General features: G+C 49.6%; 1 non-coding gene across 1 annotated transcript; it reads right to left on the bottom strand.

Annotated features, from left to right (window-relative positions):
• Positions 1 to 802: 802 nt before the first annotated feature.
• Positions 803 to 874, bottom strand: TRNAI-AAU (transfer RNA isoleucine (anticodon AAU)). The gene has a single exon. It is a non-coding gene; the product is annotated as a tRNA-Ile (tRNA).
• Positions 875 to 9,418: the final 8,544 nt, after the last annotated feature.

Here is a 9,418-nt window from a genome sequence, read left to right on the forward strand (position 1 = left end):
TACCAAAAGGGAAGTGGGGGAGGGATAAATTGGTCGTTTAGGATTTGCAGACACTACTATATATAAAATAGATGAACAACAAGGTACAGTTCTACTGTAGAGCACAGGGAACTATATTCAATATCTTGTAATAACCTATAATGAAAAAGAATATGAAAAGGAATATATATAAAACTGAATCACTATGCTGTAAGTCAGAAACCAACACAACATTGGAAATCAACTCTACTTGAGTTAAAAAAAGTAAAGCAGAAGATGGGAGACTGAAGCCCCCCATTGTGAGTTCCGCCCACAGTTCAGAGATCCTTGTTCCTAAGAGACTCAGCGTGTTCTCATGTGCTCCTGACATCTGATGCAGCACCCAGTGCCTTGGGGTCTCAAACCATTTCTGCATAAAAGTGGGAGCTCCCAGCGTCTTGGACAAAAGACTCTCATTTGTGCCCAGAACGTCCTTCCTCAACAGACCAGGCAAACAGCAAGCCCCATCGACCCCCATGGGAAATGGAGAAGGATGAAGACAAAACTGTCTGAGACAGAAAGGTAGAGAACAGATTAGTGAAAGATGTTGACCAAGGTGGGCCTAAGAGCCCCCCTCACTACGACCCTTTAAGGTACCTAGTATAGTTCCTCTTAACTCAATTTTAGAGTTCTCCCCTTTCCAACCCCCTGTAAAGGAGGGCCTGGGGCTTTGCTTTCTTCCAGTCCCCCTTGCTCCTGGCGCCCTGTACCGCCTCAGCTCCTGTCTTCTTGGAATAACTTGGCTTTTTTTTCTTTTCTTTCTTTCTTTTTTTGTTGTTGTTAATGGAGGCACTGGGGATTGAACTCAGGACCTCATGCACATTAAGCACGCGCTCTGCCACTGAGATATACCCCCCACCCCCAACCTTGGCTGGTTTTGCTGAGGCTCAGCCACCTGAAGAGGGTGATGGTTTCAGGATCATTTGGATCACTTAATAGCCTTTCACTGAGTGCCTCTCTGGGCCAGGTAGCGTGTTAGGTGCCAGGGGCAAGAGTGACCCTCGTTGGAGGGAGGCCTTAGGCTGGGACGGGAAGGACACCCACTTACTGCTTCTTTTCCATCCTGCCGCAGTGGTGGAAGGAGGCCAGCTAAAGGGGGCCATGGCTTTAGTATGATGGACATGGGCTCCAAACGTGGTCAGCCTGACCCGGGTTCAAATCTCAGCTCCATCACTTACTGCGTATGGGGGCTTTAACAGGTGGTAGTCCCTGCCAGAGCCTTGGTTTCCTCATCAGTGGAATAGAGAACGTGACACTTACTGTCCTGTAAGCTCCCTAATGCTTTGATGAGTCCAAGCTGAGAGTCTGAAAATTGGTCAATATCATCAACTCCATTTCCAGCTGGATGCTGGGATTGGTCTAAGGGTGGTCACCCACGTTTTCCCTGCCTTGGGATGCATTTCTTAGGTCTTCCTCCAAGCAGTAATGCCTGGGGTCAACCAGGCAGCCACAGAGGCTATGCATTTACAGGACTAGCAAATTCTGACTGAGCAAAGCCAGTAGGGGAAGCTGCAGCCAGCCAGCAGCACGTGGCACTCTTGAGCACATGGGTCCCAGTTATCTCTTTGACAAAGCCACACTCTTCTTTACGGCAAGCCCCTTCCAAACCCATCCTAACTCCCTCCACGAAGGAGCTCACCAGGTCCTGTGAGGCCCTGCCCCTAATTATTATTTCCTTCATCTGCTTGTGTTTTTCAGTTATAATGTACTTTCAATTTGGCCTGAGGTTCTCAACCATGGCTGCACATTGGAATGACCTGCAGAGCTTTAAAAAAAAATATGAATGCCTGGTCAGATCTCCAGAAATCCTGATTTAGTTGGTCTGGGATATGAACTGGTGTTGGGGTTTTACAAGCTCTCCAGGTGATTTCTATGTGTGGACAGGGTTAAGTTCCTTCACTAAGTGGAGGGCCTTTTGTCAAGGCAGCTGGGAGTTCAGGGGGCTCCAGGCAGCTCTGATGTAGCCCTTGGTACCATCTGACCTCTGTACTGTACTTTTGATTATCCCTTAGATCTGGCTTTTTTTTTTCCTCTCCATTAATTTAAAACATCTGAACTGAAATGAAAATTTTTTTCCTTTTTAAAATAAGGTGTTCTTTAAAATTTTTTTTTTTTTTATTTTAATGGAGGTACTGGGGATTCAACCCAGGACCCTGTGCCTGATAAGCACGCCCTTTACTACTGAGCTATACATCTGCCCCCTGAACTGAAATGCTAATTTCAGTTATATTTTTAATTTCAAAGAGCTCTTGTTTTGTTCTCTGTTCCTCTTTTCTAACATCCAGCTCTTGTTTCAAGGATGCAACTGCGATACTTAACTCTGAGGTTATTAATAATATATACATATGTTTTCCTTAATAGGTTATTTTAGATTCTGAATTTATTTCTTCCAATTTCCTCTTCACTGTTTTGCTTGTTTGCTTGTTTGGTCTTGTCTCTGGTTTTTAATGTTGGAAACATCTCTCAAATGTCTGGCGATCCTTCTGTTTGCATTTTGAGATGAGACTCTAAAATGCTGGTGGAAAGTGCGATGTGTGGGCAGGTTGGCAAAACGCATTTTTGGACAGTAGAAGTACCTACATTCAGATTTTGTAAGTCTTTTCTCTGAGGTCATTCTGTTTTTGTAAAGAATGGAGGAAAGAGACAGCCTTGGGCCAGGCCCCGACAGGCATCCTACCTGCCCTGATTTAAACAGGTCCTTCATTCTGGACCTATTCAGCCCCAAACTCTCAGCAGTATTTCCTCTTTGTTTTTTCCCACTTCTTTGCATCATTATTCAATCTCTCCCTTCCCTTTTTCTAATAAACTTATTTTCCCAATAGTTTGCTTTGGCCTCAGAGGGGTTGGGGTCCAGGGGAAAGGCTCTGGATGGAGAGAGACCTGGATTTGGAAACTGTGCACCCTCTTGCCCTGAGGCTGCCTCTCCCCTCTACCACTTCCACACCTGGGAAACGTCCCCAAAGTCTGGCATGTTGGCTGGAACCCTGGTCTTCTGTGGCTTTGAACATTCTGTCTCTCCTTTATTGCATCACTTGAATGTGAGACCCTGTCCCTCCTTCATAATGTAAAAACACCATTCACACCAAGCATTTGCACTTAGCGGATTTTGCTGAAGAGCTCCCGGGACTGCGGTGTGGACCGCGCTGCACAGTGCACAGCCTCTCACTATCTGCCTGGTGCCTCTCCTTCTAGCTCCAGCCTCTCTCTCATCCTACCCCTTCCTGCCTTGACTGCCCCGGAAACTTCAAATTCTTCCCCGTTTTCTCCCTAGGATGGCTTGGCAGCCAACAGAAAGGCACTTGGTGGGGAGGTCCCATCTTTTACTCCAAGAACTTCTTAAACTTTTTTTTCTTTTTCTTTGGCAGGGGAAGGTCACTGGGTTTTTATTTATTTATTTTTTAATGGAGGTACTGGGGATTGAACCCTGGACCACATGCATGGTAAACATGCGCTCTACCACTGAGCTATGGCCTCCCCCTAAGAACTTCTTAATGTCTTTTTTTTTTTTTTTTCAAATTAAGACAGTCTTTTTTGCAAGAGGAATAAGGTGGCAGACACTAAGATATATATGCTCCTACACCTCAGGGGTTCTGAGAACTGCCTGGAGGACTTATTAAGAATGGATGGCTGGGCCTCACCCTCAGAGCCTCTGATTTAGCTGGTCTGCGATGGACCTGAGAAACCGCGTTTCTCACATATTCCTGGTTGACATCAACACTGCAGGTCTGGAGGCTACCCTTTGAGAACCACCACTTCTCCTCATTACAGTCATGAGTGCAGGCAGACCTCATTTTCTTGCACTTTGCCACACTGTGTTTCACAGGTAACTGAGTTTTGTTTGTTTGTTTGTTTTTTTTAACAAATCGAAGATCTGTGGCAACCCCGCATCAAGCAAGTCTACTGGCGCCATTTTTCCAGTAGCATTTGCTCACTTCGTGTCTCTGCGTCACATTTCGCTAATTCTCACCCACTTTTTCATGATTATTATATTTGTTATGGTGATCCGTGATCAGTGATCAGTTACTGCTATGCGACTCTCTGAAGGCTCAGATGATGGTTAGCATTTTTAGCAATAAAGTATTTTTTAACTAAGGTATGTACATTTTTAAAAGACCTAATGCTATTGAATACTTCATGGACTACAGTACAGTGCAAACATAACTTTCACCCGTGCTGGGAAATCCAAAAGCTCAGGTGACTCGCTTTACTGTGACGCTTGCTTGACTGCAGTGGTCTGGAACTAAAGCTGTGATATCTCCAAGGTATACCTGGATCTTATATTTTTGGGGTGAGGATTAAATGGGCAATTTAATGCTAAGCACCCAGCACAGTGCCTGGTACTTGTATATATTCAACAAGTGCTGGTGATGATTTTGAAGGCTGGCCTGTTGAGTCCCCCCCACATAGCTGGTATTTACATCTCCTTCTGCCCGATGCCACTGTCTTCTCTAAATAGTTAATTCAGACAAAGGAACTGGAATTGATGGTGGCTGCAGGAAATCTCACTGAGAGATGATTTAATCTAAGGCTTTCAATTTGCCTGAGGCAGCTCAGGCCCACAGAGGTCAAGTGCCTTTCCCAAGATCACACAGAAGAAGGCAGCCTCTCTGTGTTGACTGTTCTCAAGGAACAGATTTCAGGAAATAGGGCTGGGCTTTCCCCTTTCACCAACACTTCCAGAAATAAATAAAAAACAAGACGAGCACTTATACTTCAATATTAAATTGAGAAGATGCGTGAATAGAAAGTGGCTATGTTGAGGGGGGTGTAGCTCAGTTGGTAGAGCATGTGCTTAGCATGCACGAGGTCCTGGGTTCAATCCCCAGTATCTCTATTAAAAAAAGGGGGCTCTGTAACACACGCGTATGAAACACGGCACGTGTGAGCCCACGAGTATTGCAGGCAATGACTGAAAACCACCGTCTCTCCTGTTGCTTTCTTAGGAAGCGCCCAAGGGCTTCTCTAATTGAAGATACCTGCTCCTGGCCCCCTGGCTTCCAGGGCTGCAGTGTCCCTTCTTGAGGGAGCAGATTCACCCTGCTCCGGGTCTCTGAGGTCCCGCAGTGAGCCCTCCACTGCGGAAAGTAAAAGCAGAGCCAGTTCCAGCCTGTGCAGCCAACGACCACTGAACTCTCCCAACTCTACGTGGAGCAGCGAGAAATGAAGGGGAGGAGCCAGAGACAGTATCTGTCTCACAGGGGTGTTCACAACATTGACCTCCTATTCCAAGAGGGGCGTCCTTGCCCCTCTCTTTCTCAGCAGCATCCGGCGGAAAGGATGTCCCCGATTCTCAGGCTTTCTGTGGTGTCTTGAGTTTGCTGTCTCCTCCCTGTGATCATTTTCTTCCCCTGAGGAAGAAGAGGCACATGAAGACCCTCAGAGGTCTTCTTCCCTCCTCCCTGGACTTACACCACTCCCAGTATCAGTGCTGCTTCAGTTACCCACACATTCCCTCCTTAAGGGGCCAGGCCTCTTCCCACAGGGGATGCTCTCATTAAAAGCAGTGGCCACTGCCCCATAGAACTGTGGCCTTTATCAGGGCTGTAGCAGGTCAGGGTACAGGAGCCCAGGCTGCTGTGGTCTCCTGGCAGCCCCATCCTGCTAATGAGAGCCCAGGGAAGGAGCTGGTCCTTTGAAGATGGGTCTGGAAGCTCTCTCCTGTGATCAGTGACGGAAGCCTGGAGTCCTGGGTTAGTCAAATGACAAGCTTGGGCTCTTTTATGATGAAAGGAACTCCTTACTGAAAACCAAATTACAAATTAATTAGCAGCTTCCTCTGGGGCCAGGTCATCAACACCACTCCATGAGGACTTTCGAGCATGAGCCCCCTGCCCCCAAGAGTACAGAAAGGTCCCAGGCAGAATGGGGCTGGAGGACATTAGCAATTTAGGTCCTTGTAGCCCAGGTAGTGGCAGCCTCTCCAAGGTGACATCTAACCCCCGCCCAGCCTCCCTCAAGGGTGGCCCCCGGCCCTCCTAGGTCTGCTCCAGCAGCATGAGCCGCCGGCCGCAGCCGTGCCTGGGTTATGCCTGCCAGCCCCTGACATGGGTGCCCTCCGTCTGCACGCCCGCCACCTACCGGACAGCCAGCTGCGTCTCCAAGGCCTACCTGTCCAGTCCTGCCAGCCCAGCAGCCGTGGGCCGACCAGTGGCATCTCCAGCTCCATAGGTACCTGCAGCTGGTCCTGCAAAGTCTCCTTCAATGGCAACAAGAAGGGGACCATGCAGTCCCTGAACAACTGCCTGACCAATTACCCAGAGAAGGTGCGGCAGCTGAAGCGGGACAACACGGAGCTGGAGTGAGAGGTTTAAGGGGCCTGCCTGTCTGAAGTGCACACCTTGTGTCCGGACTACCAGTCTTATTTCAAGACTGTTGAGGAACTTCAGCAGAAGGTGAGGGCAAGTGGTGAACAGATTCCCTGGGAGGGCGATGGGAATAGCTGGCCTTCCAGATTTGAATCTCATTAACTGATGAAGCGATGGTCAGGGAAAGAGACTTCCCTAGGGTGTAGAATTATCTCATGATTTGAGTGCTCAGCCAGAGCCCTTAATCTGGAAAAAGGTCTGAGATCTAGTCTCAATTCTGTCATTGATCCATTACATGACTCTAGGAGGTCCCTTCCCTGGGCCTCAGTTTCCTCGTGTGTAAAATGGGGATAATGATGGTCCTTATGTTGAGAAGATTCCATGGGTTGATGCCGGTAACGTACTTAGCACAGCCCCTGGTACCTGGTGAGTTTTCAGTAAATGTAAGTGCTTGTTAAGGACCCTTCTAACTGTCATGTAAATGAATCCACACTTAACAAAGTCTTTCCTTCCATGTTGCTCATTGCATCCAAAGTGGGGCATGCAGCTTATGAAGACCCAGGTACTTAAAAAAAAAAAACAAACTTATGTTCTTGAAGGACCAGCAGTTCGCTGAATATCCCTCGAAGTTCCAGGACCTTCTGCAGGGATGGCTGCGGGACCGCTGAGCCCTATCAGTCCTCATTTGTGTTCTTTTTCTTTCTTCTTGTCCTGGACCGACCCCCTCTGTGTGCTGTGGCCCCTAGGTTCTGTGTACCAAGGCAGAGAATGCCAGGATGGTTGAGCACATTGACAACACCAAGCTGGCAGCTGACAGCTTCAGGACCGAGTGAGTTTGGCCAGCAGCTGGGGGAGATTCGCTCCCGCACATGCTTGGGGGCCACGATCCACTGGTTCCACCGACAGTCGGAAAAGCTCCAGCCATGCCAGGCCTTCCCTGAGCTCTGTATTCAAGTTCATTCCTCAGTTACTGACCTGGTCCTTACCCAGGTCTGAGACCGATCTGGCCCTGCGGCCACTGGTGGAGGCCGACGCCAATGGCCTGCGCGGAATCCTGCACGAGCTGACCCTGTGCAAAGCTGACCTGGAGATGCAGGTGGAGTCCCTGAAGGAGGAGCTGATGTGCCTCCAGAAGAACCACAAGGAGGTGAGAATTGAAGTCCTGCTGAGGTGGCCTAGGAAGGAGAGTGGGAAGAATGTGGGGTTTTGGGACTGGTAGATGTGGATTGAAATTCCTAGGCCTGCCGCATATCATTTCTGTGACTTTCCTGGTTTATTTAACTTTTCTGAGCCTCCTCTGTAAAATGGGAACAATTCTATCAACCAGGGCGGCTGTGAGAATTCAGTGAGGTCACAGGTCATAAACACCTGTCCCTTGGTTGCTATTTGGAAATGCTAACCACCTTCCTTCTGCATTTCCTGGAACTACGTGATCACCAAGTGCTTGCGGTGACTTGTTTTTCTCAGGAGAGCCACATACTGGGGTAGAGCGGTGCAAGGTGCCCGAGGGGGTTGTTTTCCGGAACTGACGCGGAATGGCCAGTGGGTCTCTGCTAGGCTGGGCTGTGGGACTGACCCCCATCTCTTCTAAGGCAGAGCTGAACTGCAGTGATTTTCTTTTTTCTCTCCCCATCCTTGGTCCCCTTTCTCTCGTCTGTTTGCATGTAATACACTTAATCCACAAGCTGCAAGTCAGCCCCCTACTCTCTGGCTTTTCTGCATCCCCTGCAGATCCGAGGAGGGAAGCCCTTAGCCCCAGGCACCCACGTGCCACAAAGCCCACCTGAGCTCTGGTGTTTTCCCCCTTCTTCCCTGGGTTGATGCTCAACCTCTTGACTTGGGATTTGAAAGAACAAATGCCTCTGAACCCTGGCTGGGTTTCCTTAGGCTTAAGTGTACAGTAACAATCTGTCACCACGGACTCCCGGAGAGCCAGAAGGCACCTGACTCATCCCACCTAAATCAGAGGACTGGGAACAGCCCCAGGAAGCTGCTAATAAGGAGTTATTACTCAGCACAGCGGCAGCCGCAGCAACAACTTTCTTGCCTTGGCAGCCAAGCCTGGGAGGAGCCTGCTCTAACTTGGGCCTTGAACCAAGTAAAGCCAGGTTTTAGCTGTCCTCCTTCCCACCTGAACACAGGCTGGGAGCGTGGCTGCGGATACACATTTCCTACTTTAGTCCAAATGGATCCAACAAACCCTGATGCTGCTCTTGGCTTCTGCCAAAGTGACAGAAAGCCTCCCGCATCACAGGGGTGTCCAGGTGGAGCTGGAAGACCCCTGGGATGCTGCTGAGTGGCCCACGGTCCTCTCAGGCCCCCTCTAACGCATCTTTAGCATCCTCTGTTCCATCTTTTTCTATCTTCCTGGGGAGGTGAGGCAGATTGTGTGACTTTAGCCTAACTAATGGGGCAACAGACCGTAGGAGAATAATCACAAACCACTCTGGAAGGAGGCAAAGAGGCCCATAGAGCGATTCCACACAGAGAGATCAGGGGAGGCTTAAAGGAGGAGATGGCATTTGAGTTGGAGGAGGCTGCTCTTGGTCCTAGCGCACATGGGAACCACTGAGGTTTTGGGCAGGGGAGGGACATGACTCGTGTTTGTATATGATCACTCTGGCCATGAAGGTGAGGATGGTTAGGAGGGGCCAGAGTGGGGTTAGGGAGACCAATTAGGAAGCCATTGTGGTCACACGGTGAAGACCGTGAGGCTGGGACATGGTAAGCTGAGTGGAGACGGTGGGCAGTGGGTGGCACTGAGAGGCACGGGGTGGTGGGGGTGGGGCAGCACTGACTGGACTCCTTGCGGAACTGGGCTTCTTTCTAATCCTGCCCATGTGCCTTTCTTCTGCAGGTTGCCCTGTAACCCGTGATCCAAGAGCTCCCGTCCCCCTGGTGCACCCGCTCCCAGTGTGCCCCGTCTGTGTGCCTTGTGCGTCCTGCCCCCGGGCACTTACCTAAGTGCCCTGGCTCCACTGGATCCTGGAGGGACCTGAGCTGGGTGGCTGGTGCCTCCTTAAGCCAAGCCTGACCACAGGTCAGTGGCCACCAAGGGAGGAGGGCCAGCCCTGGCAGGAAGGAAGACCAGGAGC

The sequence above is a fragment of the Camelus bactrianus genome, chromosome 16 (genome assembly GCF_048773025.1).
Source record: "Camelus bactrianus isolate YW-2024 breed Bactrian camel chromosome 16, ASM4877302v1, whole genome shotgun sequence".
NCBI classification, from domain to species: Eukaryota; Metazoa; Chordata; class Mammalia; order Artiodactyla; family Camelidae; genus Camelus; species Camelus bactrianus.